Source organism: Emydura macquarii, unplaced genomic scaffold, assembly GCF_026122565.2.
Source record: "Emydura macquarii macquarii isolate MOO-44397 ecotype Brisbane River unplaced genomic scaffold, CSIRO-AGI_Emac_v2 contig_431, whole genome shotgun sequence".
Taxonomy (NCBI): domain Eukaryota; kingdom Metazoa; phylum Chordata; order Testudines; family Chelidae; genus Emydura; species Emydura macquarii.
Genome location: NW_027130568.1, coordinates 2,645,436 through 2,664,181, shown reverse-complemented (window position 1 = coordinate 2,664,181; position 18,746 = coordinate 2,645,436). Strand labels below are relative to the sequence as shown.

The window sequence follows — 18,746 nt, the reverse complement described above, 5'->3', positions numbered from 1 at the left end:
ACAAACACAATTTTTGGCATGGTTTCTTTAGGGCTAGCAGTTCACGGTGTGTGTAAAGGGAATTGTGGGTTAAAGACATGCTGAGATTCATGAAGTGTGATTGCTATTTCAATACCTGGCCATTTTTAGAAAATAGGGATAAAGTATCAGTAAAAAGGCTGAGTCTTCCTGCCTCAAAAGGGTAAGAATGGGTTAAAAAAAGTAGACTTTTTTTGTTTGTGATGCAGGGTTATTAAGGTAACCCTCAGAGTGGGTAAGTGCTTTCATTTACTTTAGCCATGTAAGGTCATCAGCATCAAGTTCTCCGAGTTCAGGTAGAAATAAGACAAGTGTTATAACAATTTTGATGATATCTTGAATTGCCTCCATTAAGAGACAGAGAGAGTTTTTAAACTGTCGCAGTCAGCACTCTTACCATAGGCTGATAACTCACTTGAGGATACTGATTTTTTTTTTTTTAATAACAGCAAATGCTGTATGTCAGCCATAACGCTACTTAAAGTCACTGTCATACACTCAAAGTCTATAACTGCCGTGTGATTTTCAGAGGCAATGGAAATGGCTGCTGTCAGCTTCAGAACAGATGAGGAACGAAATCTGTCACAAACCCTGAGAACTTAATATATCACTAAAGACAGTTAATTTAGCAGCCCTGACCCGTGTAGGCAGCAAAATTAATAGCATATCTGCTGTGCCATTGGAAGTGCAAGTCAATACTCTGATTCCAGCATTGTTTCCATTGCAGCCTCTGGTTCCCTTGTGACACGTCTGTCCGTATGTCTGAACAGCTAAATACTGTGTTTCTCAAATTACTGTGTCTGTAATCTGACAAAGAAATGCACTGTGTGGTGAAGCATGCTGCCCTGAGGAGTTCTGAGGTTATAAAATAAAAGTAAGCTTAGATGAATTACATGCAATCTTTTATCTTAAGACCCTAATAATTACTTACTGAGGCAAAATTTCTCCTAAATTCATATCCCTCTTTGCCTGAACAAGGAGTGACTACAGAGTGGTGACTCAGACCCTTCATCCTCTATTTTCAATTGCATGGCAATTGCAAAATGGTAGCATTTCTTTTCTAGTGTTTCTGATTCTATTTTCCATGCTATTCTTTCAATACTTCCTTTCCTGCTATGGAATCTCTTAGCAATTTTGCTGCAATGAACTTACCAAATATGCAGAGTTGGATCAAATGCCAGGAAAAACAAACTCAATACAGGAATCTGTAGGCTTCTATAAAAACTTGCTCATATAACAATCTTCTTAAGAGGGAGTGAAATTCTATTATCCTACAAGCAGCTGTATATGGCATGATTGATGCTTCCCCATTTCTATTTATTTAAAATGTTAGGAAATGGTGATATGGGGCAAAACAGTCCTAACATGTCTGTCTATTTCAAACTCTTTCCATTTGACTTTGCAAAACATTGTGAAGGGTGTAGCCACAGCCAATCAGTAGTGTAGGCAAAGTTGCCCAGAAGTTTTGGATATTTGCAACATCTCTCTCTCTCTCTCTCTCTGTGAAATAACAAAATGTTATCATCTTTATTGGTATGATACAGGAGAGTGATCAGTGCTGGAGTGAGAGTGTGAAATGAAACTTCATCAGGAGTTTGACTGCTATATAAAAAATGTGTTCATAAAACACACAAAAGGTACAGAGAAGGGCAATAAAAATTATAAGGGTATGGAACAGCTTCCATCTGAGGAAAGATTAAAAAGAGTGGGATTTTTCAGTTTGGAAAAAAGATGACTAAGAGAAGAAATGAGAGAGGTCTAAAAAATCTTGACTTCTGTGAAGAAAGTCAATATGGAAGTGTTTATTTACTCTTTTACATAACACAAGAACCGGGGTCACCCAGTTAAATGAATAGGCAGCAGATTTAAAACAAGCAAAAGGAAGTACTTAACGCAACGTACAGTCAGTGTGGAACTCGTTGCTGACAGATGTTGTGAAGGCCAAAAGGGCTCAATAAAGAACTAGATGCGTTCATGGAGGAGAATTCCATCAATAGCTATTAGCTAAGATGCTCAGGATGCAGCTCATGGTCATGCTTTGAGTGTCTCTAGCCTCTGTTTGCCAGAAGCTGGAAGTTGATGACGGGATGGATCACTCTTTGATTGCCAGTTCTGTTCCTTCCCTCTGAAGCACCTGGCATTGACCACTGTCATAAGAAAGGATACTGGGCTATATGGACCATTGGTCTGATCCAATATGGTAGTTTTTATGTTCTAAATAAATACATAGGGCCAAATTCTCATCCCTGCTTAAAGGCCTCCCTATCCAGACTGGAACCAAGATAACTAAGTCAGTTTTAATTTACATCTTTAGTTATTTTGCTGCAAATCTATGTTTGGAAGTCTTTAGTTCAGAATAAAAATGACCTATTATGATTTAACAGAGGTTGATTTTTTTTTTACCAGTTCAGATAAAATTGGGACAGGACATTTTTATTTGGAAACCTAGAGGCTCTTGAAAGGGGCCTGATTTTATATAAATAAGAAGTGTTGCCTAATACTTCAAGTTGATATCTGAACAGTAGCTCTTTGCTTGTATCTTGCTACTTTATTTAGTTTCACAAAGATTTATTTTTTTACTAGTTTTGAATTGGTACCAACAACAGAATTTTAAAGAAAAAAGAGGTTGTGTTTTACCTCAGTGCTAATTGGTTCATGAATTCACTGTACAATCAGACCAAAGAAAGGTGCATATAAAAAAAAAAGACAATGTTGAGGAGTTTTTTCTGAACTGCTCTTAGAAAAGCACCTGCTTCTCCATAGTGGCTACTTATTTGCTTCTAGTTCTAGGTTTGCCCTATAACCATAATGACAGCCATTAAATTGTCATCATTAAAAAGTTAAGGTAAAATTTTTTAAAAGCTCGTAACTGAGTTAGGAACCTAAAACCATTTTCCAAAAGGTGCCTAAATCATTTAGATCCTATTGAAAATGGGACTCCAGATGATTTGAAAATTTTCACCCTCAGTTTTTACCTAAAGCTACACATGCAGTTATCTGAAGTATTGGTAATTAGTCTGAGAATGTAACTCTGGGATCTTCAGATGTGATCAACCATGCTGTGGAAAAATCTGTGGGAAGGGATTAGGGGAAAAATCTTTCATGAGTTTCTCCCCAGAGTGTGCTTCCTGAATTATTCCACTAGGAATCTGAACAGATACTACAGCTCTTCACATAGCTCATTAATAATACTTCAGAAGGGCATGATTGGCTCTCACATACCAAGAAGCAGAAACTATTGGAAAACATTGACTATTTTTCTGTTCATCAATCTAATAAATTATAGAAACACTCAGTGAAATCCTAGCCCCAGTAAAGTTAATAACAAAATTCCTATTAATTGATTAATGCATTAAGCCTAGCAGCAATCCTGTGTGTTAGGAAAGTGTTATTAGCATCCCTTTTTACAGATGAAGAAAAAGAGGAATAGCAAGTTGAAGTGACTTGCCCATGGTGACATAGCAAGTCAATGGCAGAGCCATAATAAAACTCAAGTTTCCTGCCTTCTAATCCTGCTTTAACCACTTGACAATACTTCCCTCTGAGATGGCCTCAGTTAGCTTTAAGTATGTCTTGCTTAGCTGGATATTCTTTTAAAATAACAAAATGTCTTATTTTTAACCTTTTTCCAAATTAATTATATAGTCCAAAGAAAAGGGAATGCAGGTTATGGAAGGAGACAAGGTTTAGTCCCTGGCATATTTGGTGAATGTAGATCATATAAAGTGGTAGAGTGATCATAATTTCTCTCACTTTCAGGAAGGAAAGAAGCTTGTAATGATTCCAAGCAGGCTATCGATCACAGCTGTCTTACAGCTGAAATATTTCTTTTTTCAGCATGAATTTTATTATATGTGAAATGTTTTGAGTCAGGGTGGAGCTGCCCAAGCAGCAAAAAATTTCATCTAGTTCAATAAAACATTAAAAACACATTTAATTTCTCTTTGTATTCTTAGTGTGCCTAATGGCCTAAGTTGAATGGGTAGACTATTTACCTTTCACTAATGACCCAGTACTTTCAACCCACGTGGAGTTGTTTTAGTTGTTTTTAATGAGGTCTACTGTTGTACAATTTTTAATTATTTATTCTGTAAAGCAGGCAGAGAGACAATCTAATTTTGCCTCCTTCATGTGATATAAATGTGGGGGGTGAAAGAGAGAAACTATAGTTAGAAACTAGGGTTATAGCAGTAGGGAAGTACTCATAGCATTAATTTATACATTTGTCCTTACTCTTATTTAGCAATAAAAATATGCTCTGTGCTGTAGATTGGTAGATCGGCACCAAACAGAACACATCCCTGCCCCAGAAAACTAATGGTCTAAAGGCAAAATTGAATAGAAATAGAATGAGAGAAGCCAAAATCAAAATTTGGACTGGAGCATGGTTATTAAAGCTTGAACACATAGTTGATTTTTTAATAGTTTATTGAAAGGAAGGATTAAGGTAGTTCAGTGTACATTGATGAGGTTATTTAGAGCTGTGTGAAGAAAGGTAGTACCATTTTACAGAGGATTTAGATATTTCAAAATTTGGTTTTGTTCGAACAAAACCAAATGTTCAAATTATCTGGGAAAGGGAACGGAGCTCTTATAGCTGGCTGCTCCGAAGCCATGGACTTTTGAAGCCCTGAGGTCCCTGGCCTAGGGACAATCTACATGGCTGAAACCCCCAGAGCTGTGGTCCCTGGAAGCTCAGAGTCCCTAGCAGTTCACAAGACTGGCTGCTGAAGATCCAGGTGAGCGAGCTGGCAGGAAATCAGGAAGTTTTCAATGGAAATCTGCCTGAGATCTGTTGGAATTTGGGCAAAAGTGGATCATTTCCACAAACGTTCAGACTTCACTGAATCAGAAAATTCCAATAAAACAATTTTTTCAGCAGAATTTTCCCGACCAGCTCCTAGTTATTCCAGCCATATGAGGTAGTGTACTATATGATAAAGAGTTGGAAGTAGTAGGGGAGACAGTGGGCATTAAGGGTAGCTTGGGAAGAAAATGAGTGGCATGAAGATGGCAAAGATATAGGTAGGCCAGGATTAGTGTGCCTTGGAAATGAGAAGTAATTTGAAAATGATACAGAAAAAGAGAGGGTGCCAGGCAGAGAAGAGGAAATAAATTATCATAATGACAGAGAAGAAAAATAGTATCTACATAACTGTTGTTTGACTTAACTGGAGTGAAGCAATAGGAAAATGTGTCATATCAGTAAGGAGAAGGTTGCAATAACTGAAATGAGATTGAGAGGTAGGACTCAGATCTGAGCCACTGAAATAGAAGAGAGAGGATGGATTTTGGAGATGTTGTAGAGAAATCAATAGCATGATCTGGAAAGTTCCTCGACAGGAGGAAGAAAGCAATTAAAGACCAGGCCATCATTGTGACTTTGGGTGATGGGAAATATAGTAATTAATGGTGATAGGGGAAAAAAAGGAAGGATGTAGCAGGAAAAGATCAGGAATTTACTCTTTACCTTGTTGGTCTTCATGCCACAATATAATTTAGGTATCGTTTTTGTTACATTTTAGTAATGGCAACATCTAGAATCAAGTATGTGTTTGTTTAATTTTTTTTTTTGTCTAATTTCTACAGTCTACTTCTGTTGCTAGCTCTGTCTTGGTTACCTTGGAAACCAGTATGTTGGAGCAGTTTAGAGCAGTAACTCCGTTTATGTATGATGCATGAAAAAAGATGATTGTTCAAAAGTTAGGTATGTTTTTATTGGTAAAAATCAGGAAACAAGAACAAATACTGTTGTGAAGTTAGAAACTTCCTTTTGTACATCAGGGTTGCGGCCTTTGTAAAGTGGATAAAATCTTTTAGATGAAAGTATTTGTAGAAACCATGTGGAGCTGAATATTGTTGGTTTGTTATCTTAAATCTTTTGTAGATGGAGCAGAGATAGCCAGCAGGGCAAATAGGTGAATGTTGGTAATTTCATCCATTGAGGGTGATGTGTTAGCAGTTGGGCTGAAAAGATATCTAAGATTTTTTTTCCTTTTGCTGTTCATTTACTGTGCAGCGATTCCTTAGGCTTTGCATACCAAGAAGTAATTCTTTTGTTTAGTGCAGCTGTTTCATAATCTTTCTTCTCATTAGCTTGAATCGTAAAAGACCCAAGCAATAGAATTTTATAGCAAGCAGTATTTTAATAAACAAATGGCACATTCCTAATCATGATTTATCTTCTTATGAATTTTAATGAATATTTCTAGAGATAATTTCTGCATTTCAATTTTAATAGAAGATAGTCAAGATAACTTCATTCAAAATCTAATAGTTACATTTAAGCATTGGGAGGCAAATTAACTGAACTCCAGAGCTATTAAACATAAAACTGGGAAGAAAGAACTGCACTTCTGAGGATTTCTGGTTCCAGGGACTGATTCAAGGCCCACTGAAGCCTATGACTTGAATCAGGCCCTTGTATCCATTCAGTGACTTTCCAGTGACTAGAATGAGCTTTAGTTCAGGCCCCAGGGGAGCAGACGAATGAGGCAGTCACCAGTGGATTTCCTTGACAGGGAAAGGGGGAGTAGGCTGATGCCTCCAATGACTGGCAAATGTGAGGGAAAAGCACAAAAGGTTGATTTCAGACCAGTCAGAGCTGCCATAGAATAGCATGAAATCAGAGAGTTGTAAAACAGAGGGAGCATGGGGAGGGAGTGCAATGGTGAAGGCAGGTTATGGAACCAACCCAATGGGAACAGCAGGTTCAACACAGGATTGACCGAGCGTGCTGTGGGATGGAGATGAAGGAATGAGAAGAGAATCAGAAATGAAGGCAGAAAGTTGAAGAGAAACAAATGAACAGAAACGAACAGAAAAATGGGAATCTGTGACTGGAAAGAAGGAAGAAGAGAGATTAATAGAAAGAAGAAAAGAAATGTACAGTTTTAATAGCATTTCAGGATCATATAGTAGGTGTTACTATACTATGTAAAGGCCTTCTTCTATACTTATTGAAGTTGATAGCAAAATCCCATTAATTTTAATTTTAAATACTAAAAAGGGTCAAAATGGAATACTCAATTACTATAAATATCACAAATGAGAAATTGCCACCAAATTTATTACAGTTTCAGACTAGATAAATTACTTCTAAAACTGATATTTATTCAATTAGATTTATCAATAGAGCCAGTTATTATCCAGTTGGTAATGTGGAAAAACAAGAATATTCAGATTGGTTGGATGTTTCTGTTCCAGGACAAGGCATTTTTTCCCTATGGAAAACTTTGACAAAAAATGAAGAAAAAGTAAAAGTTTCTATCACAAAGTTCAACTTTTTGGTGAAAAACTAAAGACTGAAATATTCAGTTTCAGAAAAGCTGTTGTGGTGCCTGATGGGGGTTATAATTCAGATGCCTCATGCTCCCATTTCACTCCATAAACTGGGCTCCATGGTCAAATTACATCTTCCATGATGCACCAAGTTCTCCATTCAGGTGAGGGGAAGCAGTTGCATGTTGTCAGATATAGTTCAATTGGGGAGAATGAGGACATGAGTAAACTAAGGTACAGATCCCATGCAGCACCATTGCAGAATAACAGATCCACATATTTTGTGTTTTGGCTGAAATGTTTATTTTCAGGGGGTTGTTTTTTGATCCCTCTTGCAAAAAAGTCTAAAACCAAATTTTCCATTAAACGGGAAAAAAAAATCAATGTAAAAAAATCAATGTAAAATACAAAGTACAGAAAGATATCCAATTTCCTGAAGTTAAGCAAAGATTATGAAGGATAGACTTTCTTGCTGCAGTCAGTGCTGGTGGTGAATAGTTTTGTTTGTTCCTTTGTCTGGAAATGTTTGTCTTAAATAGTTGTAGTGGATATTTGATTTTCCTTTACATGGTGATTAATGCTCTTTAAAAGAAGTCAAGAATTTGAGACCCTCACAATTTTAACAGTTGTTTTTCCTTGGTACCCTAATGTATCTTTATTTATTATACAGTTTACTTGGTACTGTGCTCACTGAACTGTGCGCCAGTTTTAATAATCTAAAGAAGTCCTCTGAATGTTCTATGACATGTTGAGTGCAACTTTAGAGTCCCATGACATTCAAAATCAGTCATGTTAGCAATCATGTCCAGTATCTTCAACTTAAAACTGCTTGATTTTAAGCAAGAGGAAGACATCGGTTAAAATAAGAAAAATCACAACAGCATCATATAAGGAAGCTGATCCATGTGAAAGATTGAAGTCTTACATTTTTAAGAGCATTATCCACTAAAAAGTATTCTTTCCCTTTCTATACTAGAGAGACAGAGAGATATTCCTATGTAATCTTTCAAGAGCTAACTATAAACATTTCATCCTTTGTAAAAATAGGAAGAGACTGATATAGTATGTGGCACAATAAAGCTTTAAGTTAAAAGACAGGTAAAATTTCCTGCCTTTAAAAAAAACAAACCAAAAACCACCTTTTTATTAAGCCAAAGTTACAATAAAATATTAACATACAATATTTGTGTATTACTTATTCAGGGTTAGGTTAATATTCAAAGAACCTGGCTCAAGATTCTGGCTTGCTAGCTAAAAGGCCCTTTCCTGCCTTTGTATAAATTGATTTAAACCCCCAGGATACTTCCATCCCTTCTTAACCTTTCAGCACAAATAACTTATGTTTATTTCTCTTGCCATTATCATGAGAATTAAAAAAAAATTGCATGCTGCAATTACAGTGCAGATCAGACAGTTAATATCAATGAGTAGTCCTGAGATTTTCCATTTATGGAATGAGCTCAAGAAATATCACATATATATTTATTGTCCAAAATAATTTTACTGAGTCCTACTTCTGATTACATAGTTTTGCTCCTATTTTAATTCATAGCATATGTTCAGACATGTTTGGTTTTATAGAAACACACTTATCCAAAGCTGCAAGCATGTGTACAATTTATCTTTACAAGTACATATAGATTCAATTTCACTCATTGTTAACAGTCTTTACGACCCACCAGAAGTAAATGCTCTCCACCTACCTCAACTTGTTCCACCTGCTACAACTTGGGAAAATATGGTCTTTGCAACATACTCTTTAGGTCAGCAGATCTGAGATATGTCGGACTAAGCAGAGAGCAAGTTCCAGAATCTAGAGCCCTCCACGGAGAATGTACATCTGGGGACAGTTTCCTGAACATCCTAATTGTTTTTGACTGCAGGGTACAAAGATAAAGGGAGAGGTGATCTCTAAAATACATAAAGGGCTGGTTCATAGATCAAAACTAATATCTTGAATTGCATCTCGGAACTAGTCAGAAGGCATTACAGATTCTGGATAGCAGGCGTAATATGTAAGAAGTGCTTCTAAGGGAACAGCTCCCATTCTGCACCAAATGGAGTTTCTGAATTGTTTCTGAATGAAGCTCCTCTAGTGGAGGGTGTTATAATAAAAGAATAGATAGCTTAAGTAAAGTCCATATTTAAATGAAAAGGCTACAGTCCTTTTTGACAAACATAGATTTGTATAGCAGAGTTTTCCAACTTTAGCATTCTGCAGACTGTTTTCTGGACCACTTCCCTTCCCACTCTTTTAATCACCCATAATTCTTATGGCATTCTGTGTCTATCCTGGTGTTGCTTTGGTTTAAGCTCTGTGTTTGTTTCTTGGCAGTTACTGTGAAGTTAAAACTGTTTAATGTTCAATAGAACACACACAAAATGACCTTTCAAGATTTTCATGAAGAAACACCTTTTCTTTCCCTCCCTTTTAAGCCAGCCATTTTTTCCTGCAAAAGGACAATGGACTACACATTTAAAAAAAAAAAAAAAAAAAGAAGCAGGAAATGTTTATTGAAATGAAGTACAATATTTTACTTCTTTTATGTTGGATAGAAGCAGAAGCATACTGAAAATTGCTTTTTTTAACGTACTAAAGTTTCAGAAACAGCTTGCAAGCCATTGTGCTCAATTTGCTTTACTGATTCAAATGCAAAAAATAAAAAAGGCCGGGGGGGGGAACATATGACTTTGTTAAAGAGATGCAGTTTTTGCTGTATTGAAATTTACTGTAATTTATACCTTTGGAGATGTTTTATGAAAACTGAAGATTTATAGCCCTATGTACATGAAAGAAGAATGTCACCGTGTTTTCTTTTCCATTTCTTTTGGAGAAACATGATTCAGTTCTTTACCTTGAATTACACAGCTTCATTCTTCAGGATGAGTTAGCAGTAGAGAGAGAAAATGTGCATGGGAGAGACAGAACCCAGCAGACTATTGTGATTAATTGAAAATGTGATTAATTAAAAATGTTCAGTAAAGGAAGGAATTTGAAAAATATAGTTTTAAAAAAGCAGCTTTTCTTTCAACAATGGAGAAAAGTGCTGCCAGTTATTAGGAGTTTGTATTCAGTTGCAGAGTTTCTGAAAGCAGCTTTAGATTCTGTTGGTTGGTAATAAATGTGTGTGTCAAAATCCCACCTGAAGAACTTAGGGCCTGATGCAACTGAACACATCTATAGCTGTTTGAGATTACACAAGCCCCATAAGACTGTGGATTCTCGCTTGTATTGCAGGACGGCCAATTCATCCATGGAAAATGAAATCCTTTTCTCACCAAGAGAGAAAAGATTGGCTGTTAAAGGAGATTGAAAATGGAGGAGGCACTTTTGTTTGCAGGAGCCAACAAGAAAGAAGAGCTGGGGGGAAGGTGGGTGTCTGTTTCTTATGAATGATAGGGAGAGGAGGGGGGGACTCATCTTTACTTTTAAACACTGGTAAATAAAATTCATACAGCTGATCTCTCTACTTTCACTTTTCCTGATTCTCAGGACACCCATTTCCAAAATGGGATTGGCAGCCTATTGGAGCAGATTCTAATTTTTCTAAGGACCAATGCGCTCCCCCATCAAAATTGGAAGACTAGTTGCCCATCCCCATTGCATAAATATAGACTGGGCCTTCCTAGCTCTCACAAAAGTTACAAAGCTGAATTTGTTATGATAACGTGGGGTGTGTGTGTGTGTATATATCTATATATATATCTATAGCTCTAGATATAGATTAGATATAAAAATACCTGACAGGGATGATCTAGATTTACTTGGCTCTGCCTCCCTACATTTCTATGATTCTATAAGGGAAACCTTTTTAAGATTGTTCCTCAAGTTTTTCAGAATTGTAGTTAGGAAACTGTTAGTTCATCACAATAAGACTGTTTTAAACCATGAATATGCCAACATTTCTGTGCCAGAATTGTGAATTTGCACCTGTTGCAAATTCTCCTAGCATTTCATGGTGGAAGTGCTAATATTTTGTTTTAAATCATATATATGGGGAAAAAAAACTAAAGCAGCATTTTTTTGCAAATGGCTGTTTAGAAAAGAAAACTACTGGTGTCTCATACTTCTAGAACTGGGCTTGCAGGCCAGAATCTGGCCCGCCAAAGGCTGCTGTCTACCGCCAGGTGCAGCAACCCTCCCCCCCCAACCCAGATGGAACTGAGGCCCCTCTAGCCCTGTGCCTCACCCCCCATCCCATCCAAGGAATAGCCCCTCCACTCCAGCCCTGCACCGCACCACCCTGCACTGCACCAGCCAGGACTCAGGAGCAGAGGTGGGTGTAGGAGATCAGCAATGTTCTGGCTGGGAGGGGACTCTGCTGCACACTGTGCAGAGTGTGCAACTCCCCTCCCCTTGGCCATGGGCAAGAGGGAGACACGTGAGTCATGTGACCAGTTAGCGTGTCCTCCCCCACCCCTCCCTCAAACACCTCCCCTCCCCACTGGCACCCACCGACAAAAATAAAACTTGGCACCTGCCCCCTCACCTTCAGAGTCCTGTGCCGGTCAGTGGGGCGCAACATCAGCAACACCCCCACCATCCGAAACTTGCTCACCAGCCCCCAGAATCAGAAAAAAATGGCAATGTGGCCCCTCATGCTAAAAGATTGGACACTCCTGTTCTAGAATAAATATCATGGATGTCCCAACAAGCAGGATTTTAGATTGCCTGAAGTTTCATGCCTGAATTAATTCCTTGCACGTATCTGTTGTCATTCACCACTGCCTTTTTGGTATAACTGGCAAGCAAATCACTTAATATTGTACAAAGAGATGAAGTTTGTTCACCATTATAACTAAATCTGTACATTCAGGTGTGTAGGAGGAGGATTTTTCAGGATTTATGCAATCTCAGATCTTCAAATGCCAGAGATGATGCCTCCTTCTCTCTTTCAGACACAGATATAGTAGATATTTTTTCATTTAATGTTCTTATGTATCTTTTTGTGAAATATACATCATTTTAGGGAGAGAATTCTCTCCCAATCAAGCTCTTATGGGGAGCGTGTTATATCTTTTAAACAGGTTTTGTTTCATTCACAGTTATGACATTAAACTGATTCAGACAGTATTTTATAGAATAGTATCCATTTCCCTGGAGCCAAGAGTGGCCTAAAAACAATCAAAGAAACAAAAAGTCCCACATACAACAACTCAAAAGCCAGTCTGTAGAATTACTGCCCTGCAGTCCTGCCTGGGTTTATCTTACAGTACAATAGCAGAATCAGCAATGTATGTTCAATAAGTATGAAAGGCATTAGATGTGCAATTCCTACCAACAGCTCTCTCTTGCTGGAAATGTAACCCTCTGCCTTTTTGCAAGGACAAAAGATATTTTTAAACATCACAAGATTAAAGCAATCATTGAGGATTCCACTGTGCAAAACTACAGCACAAAAAACAGACCAGCAGGATCCAAAATAGAGGTTCAGTCTGGATTGCAGTTAGGGTGGAAGTTCCTGTGGACACATTAGTATTCTTGCAATCATATGAGTAAACAAACACAAAGATTGTGGTATTTGCGGAGATTCCAAGTAAAGCCAAAAATCTGAGTGTTGGTGTTTGGGACTCAGTGAGCACAGAAACAACTGCCTGAGGTTCTCACTAGGAGCAGAAAGCTCCAGCTACCTCACAACAGCAGGGAGCGCTACTGCCTCTTGTACCTCTCCTGTCTTCATGAACCCTCCAGCTTTTCCCTAACTGCCTTTCCTGTGCACTCTTCCATTCCCAGCCTCATTGTCCTCCCCAAGCTACACACTACTTCTGGTCCAGTCCTATCAAATCACTACACCCCTTGCCACTCCCTCCCCCCTTCATTCCAGGCTCATGTTGTCTCCCTAGAAGGCGGTAAATCTCAGTACACAAGCATTTATAGCCTGAGGACTTTAGGTGCAGAAAGTTACATTCAGGATCAGAATTAAATGAAGGATTGTCTATTGGGGTAGGGACTAGCTTGGGATACAAGATACCTAGGTTTAGTTTATTGTTCCACCACAGACTTCCTGTGTAACCTTGGGCAAGTCCTTTAGGACCAGTTTTTAAAAAATATTGCGGCATCTAGCTCTCACTGAAGTCAATGGGAGTAAGGCACCTAAATACCTTTTAAAATCTTCATCTGATCTGTTCCTCAGCTGCAAAACAATATTTCTTTACCTCACAGGAGTGATCTGGGGATAAACACACCAAAGATTTGAGGTGTTCAAATACCATGGTGAAGGGTCATATAAATACCTCAGACTGATAAAGACATATTTTGGCATGTGGAATTAGTCTTGGGTGTAGGAGCATCAGCTGTTATTGCTCAAGGGAATTAGCCAGCAAATTGCTGGCTTCTACTATCCAATGGAATAGTCTGAAAAAAGGGAAAAATAGTTTCAATGGAGATTAAACCAAATGTCTTAAAAGCTCCAGCTGTCTTTAAAAAAAAAACCCTATTTATTATCAGTAAATTCCACTAACAGCTTGATGAAAATGTGACAGTAAGAAGTAGCATCCTATCTCAAACAATCTTGTAGTGCAGAAAATTGCCCACTGAAAAAGCTTCCAACCGCACAGGCTAAATTTTTAATGTAACCATTGTCTTGTACATAATGGTGCTGATATGAACTCAGCTGGAGTCTGTTAGTCTTGCATATTCAGATAGATTACAAGAAGGGAAATAGAGCTTCCAGAATAAATAGTGGTGGCACGAATAGGGCTGAATGTTTTGATCATTTTTTTTTGTCTGTTAAATGCCAGTTTAATTAAACATATTTTTTTGTGGGAAAGGGTCAGTGTGATAGATATTGCAGCCCTGTTTAATATCTTTGGGGACAGTGTTGTATTAAGTTTATGAATGGTTTCTGTATCACTATGGGCCAGGGATTATATGTAAACCCAGAGGAGAGGGTTATCACAGTTCCTCCAGGAACTCAAAATAGCGTGTGTGTGTGTGTGTGTGTGTGTGTGTGTATGTGTATGGGGGGGATTGATTAAGGTGAATCACTCAGCTTGTAAACAACTGGAGAGATTTACCACCCTCTGTAGAGGCCTGCATAAACTGAGTTTTCCAGAAACCAAGAGATGGAGATATAAAAAGGCTGGGTTTAAATTGACTCAGAGCTTTCTTTCTGATCCAGCCAATGGATGGGACCTTTAGTCTAAGGGGGACTGATTCCTTGTGGAAGGGTTGGAAAGGCTCTGGCCTCCTAAAGCCCCATTAGACTGATGGGTGACTCCTGGTATGTTTACTGTGGGTTTAAATCTGTTTATTGTTTTACTATGGTTTCTCTGCTATGCTTTTACCTTAAGAATAAATTAGTGTGCTTATAAAGAGCAGTGTGGTAACTTGTAATTCCTGGTAATACGCTGTTCATAGCTCTTGGAAAGAAAGGTTGTTAGGTTGTTAGGCACACTGGCTTCCTGGGGAAACTCACACTATAGAGCAAGAAAGGTGTGCAGCCTCAAAAACTCTCCAGTCAAAAGGGAGTGGACCAAATGTCCCTTCTCAGGGAGATGTGACAGCTGGAGACCTGGAACCGGGTACTCCTGGATGATGGAAGGAGATGAGATACAAGTGCAATTATCACAGTCAGTTTTAACAGAACTTTTGTTGGGAAGTTTTCTCAGGTTAAGAATGGAATTTCTGTTGAGGAGAGAGAGAGTGACCCCAGAATAGCCAATAGGCAGGGCACTCACCTGGATGCAAAAGATCCTGAATCAGGCAGAGCAGGGACATGAACCTGGTCTCCCATACACGCTTTTTGTGAGGGGAGCTGTGGCAAACAGCATGAAGGTTTGCTCTCTGTCTTAATCTCTCTAACCTGAGGTCATTCTTAGAGCCGTGTTGCTTCTTGGGAAATTAGCATTGTTGTTTGAACTGAGGTTTCTGAAAAAGGGATTTTCCTGTGTGCCTCTTTTGGCCACCACTGTTCAAGGGCTGGTGTATATAACATAAATAAACAAATTGCTCTAAGAAAACACCTAGACTCTTTGTCACTGATTTCTCCTCCAATGGAAACCGATCTGCAAGGCCATAATAGCAGGAACAACTAGAATATAATATATTATATAACAATGATATAATAATATAATATCAGGAACAACAATAATAAATTTTAATCTTTGCCCCAAAGATTTTTTAATATAACAGAAAAAGACATAATGGTTAGATAAAACAAACAAATGGGATGGAGTGGGGTGGAGGAGTCAAGGGATACTAGAATGTGTGTGAATTTTTTGCCAGTCAATATTAGTGATCATAGCTGTCTACCTGATTAGCTGTTATCTGGTTGCAGTTTTCTGTATGCATTACAGATGAGGTGAGTTTTGAAGGGGACTTTTGATAAGACGGTAACTTTACAGATTTTGACCGGGAGCTTTTTCCATTCATAAACATTGGCATGGAAGAAAGCATAAAATGTCTTGTGATCTTGTGCAAATCACTTATTCTTTTAGTGCCCCAGTTTGCCAAGCTTGTAAAATCAGTTAAACAAAATCTACAACACAGGATAGTAACTGGGTTTAATTAAAGTTCTTTAACATCATATAACGACAGTTATATGTAAATTCCAAATATTAAATTGATAGTCTCTCTTTCTTTTGGTTAAGTAGTACAAGGCTAGACTGAGAATTTACTAGAAAGGATTTGGGATTCAGGGAATTACATAATCTCCTGGTGGGGGAGGCAGTTTGCTGCATCCTTGAAAGGGGTGCTGCTTACTTCTCTCCTTTGTGCAAGCCCAACTCCACTGGTTGGGACATTGTGAGAGAAGAAAGTTATAATTCCTTCTACTCTCTTCCCTCTCTCTGTTCCTCCCTGTCCACTTGCTTGAGGGAAAAAGTCCTGAGAATGCAGCATCTGCTCTGTCCCGCCATTTCCTTGCTTCAGAACCCAACATGTGAGAAGGTTCTGCAGGGCTGCACAGGAAGATGAATGAGTGGAGACCTCACTTCCCCTTTCCCCTCTGATCAGTCACGTAGGACCAAGGAACAGGCTGTCCTACAATGGCTAGAACATTTGTGTTGACTAACCATATGAGAGAGAAGATCTCTGCCCTTGCACATATGCAAAGTAATCCAGTAGGGTTGGAAGAAATGCACATCTGACTACAGAGGGATATGTCTGGAATAAGTAAGGAAAGCCACACCACATCAAAATATTAGACGATAAACCCCAGCACCTGTTGATGATTTTTCCAAGCCACATTCCGCCTGTAGGTGGTACAACTCCCAGCAAAAAAACAAAAAATCCACCACTTCAAAGGCCTGATCTTGTTATCCTTTCACATCCCAGCTTCCACATATTTGGTCTCTAAAACTACACTGGCAACAGGTAGAACATTTCTCTCTCTCTCTTTAATATAATAGAGTTAGACTACATTTTGTTGAAGGAATGAGCTCTGAATTTCATATCAGAGAAGCAGGTTGTGTGGAATGTTAAAGCTTTTTACCATATGGAGCACAAGAGAGCACTAAGTAGCTGTGGCCAGCTGCCTATGAATGACTCATTGCCAACAGCAAACCAGATGTTTGCCCTTAAAATAGCTTCTTTTCTCTACTTGAAAAGAACTAAACATTAAGATAGTCCTTTTTCTAAACACAGGCACAACATTTCTTTGGATTAAGATTTTAAAAAACGTGGAAAAACTTTAAAAACAAAAAACAAAAAAAAACCCACAAATACTTCCAATGAAATATTATCACCTTTTTATATTAAGTAACAGTTTCTTTTATAGTTTAATCTGGTGCAAAATCATTCTCTGAAAAAAAAATTGTTTGTTTTGTTTGCCAATATGCTGGAAGTAAACTGGCATGATTAGAACTAGTGTTTATTTGTATGTCTCTTTGGAGATAGTACTTAAAGCCCCACAACAAGCAGGTCCATTTTCAAATCCAAAAGAAACACCAAACTAATGCCGTTCAAAGAGTTATGTAAATTCTTTCAAAAGGAACTGAACAGTGGTGGGTTTCTTTGTTTTTGGAAGGAGTGTTCCCGTACAGTGCAATTACTGTTAAATTCCAGGGTTGTTGCAAAGATACACAGGTTGATATAATTGCTAGAGTTGATAGAAAAACTATTAACATTTTTAACTAAAAAACTTTTACTCTAGAAACAAATTCTGATTTTTGCCAGATTTTCTTTACATTTTCTAATTTGTGTTAATGTTGAGCCATTAAAGCCCAATATCCTATTGTTTTATTCATGTGAGGTAGCCTACTGTTGACAAAGGAATCACGTGCATGCATAAGGCTAGTAGACTTTGGCCCTAACCCTTCTCTCTTGCCCTTTATTATCCTATATTACCCTTAGTAAAGACTAAGCAAATAAAGATGGATGGCATGGTCGACCTTGTGATTAAGGCATTGTTCAAATCCTAGTCTAATCTGGGTTTTATTCTCATTTCTACAGCATATTTACTGTGTGACTTCTGGTGAGTCACCTAATCTCTCTTTTACAGATGGGGATCTGACGCAATGAAGAATAAAATGTCCCTACTTCACAGAATTGTGAGGATAAATTCATTAATATAAGTGAGATACTCTGACATTGCAGTGATGGGGACCATATCAGAACCAAGGTACATGCTAAAAGCACAAAAAAAGAAAATCATATTAATACGAAAGAAACCATGATGGCAATTTAGAAAAGAATTGTGTCTACCTGAGCACTTACTCCAGACTTCTTCTATAGGTTTCAGTCCAGCATGGGGTGATATGGCCTTGTGGATCTGCCAGGTTTTTGAGTAGAGCCTGCTGCTTTTTTCATCCAATTGGAATGGTGTAATTGGGATCTCATGATGGGATTCTCATGGAGATTTCTTCTCCCCGAGATGTCTCTCATAGCTTCCATCACTGGAGGAGAGGCTATGGTCCTTGGATTGAAACCGAAGGGAATGTATGTTGATGCAATTTACACTTTCCAACATTCTCCTCAATATGTAAATTGCATCAGCTCTGCTTCCATTATAGGCACAACCACTTACAAGTATGTAATTTACATCCCACTATGCATCACCTCTGCATTTTTCCACTGGGGCTAAGGGAGCTGACAGAACTGATGCTTTGAAATCTAGAAGAGCATAACAGAAAAAAAACCAACAATGAACAGGAAGTTATACGAAGCTGTAAATTAAGGAGGCCATCCCACAGTTCTTAAAATATTTGCTTTAAATAATCTAAAACCAAAAAAATCAGTGCGTCTTCTGAAAATGTAAATGGCTGATCCACCACTATCACACACAAGTTGAGCACTGGTCAACAAGGGACTGCTTTGACGAGGAACTTAATCAAGCACCCACTGGAAATAAGCATGACTTACTTTCTCATATGTAACTGCCCACATTTCCTGGGCCTTCAGCTTTCTAGGGGAACAAGGATCAGTTGTTCCAGAACAGCCTGCCTCAGCCATTTTTAATATCTTAACAAGTGCAAGGGTACTGTGCCTGTGTATTTCTACTTCTTGA

At 38.2% G+C, this 18,746-nt stretch overlaps 1 long non-coding RNA gene across 1 annotated transcript in view; it reads left to right on the top strand.

Moving 5' to 3' along the window:
- Window positions 1-17,860, top strand: part of LOC137146237 (uncharacterized) — a 74,769-nt gene extending 56,909 nt beyond the window's left edge. The window contains exons 2-3 of the long non-coding RNA XR_010917859.1: window positions 10,538-10,671; window positions 17,742-17,860. This is a non-coding gene — a long non-coding RNA (uncharacterized lncRNA). The remainder of the gene's footprint in view (window positions 1-10,537; window positions 10,672-17,741) is intronic.
- The last annotated feature ends 886 nt before the right edge of the window (window positions 17,861-18,746 follow it).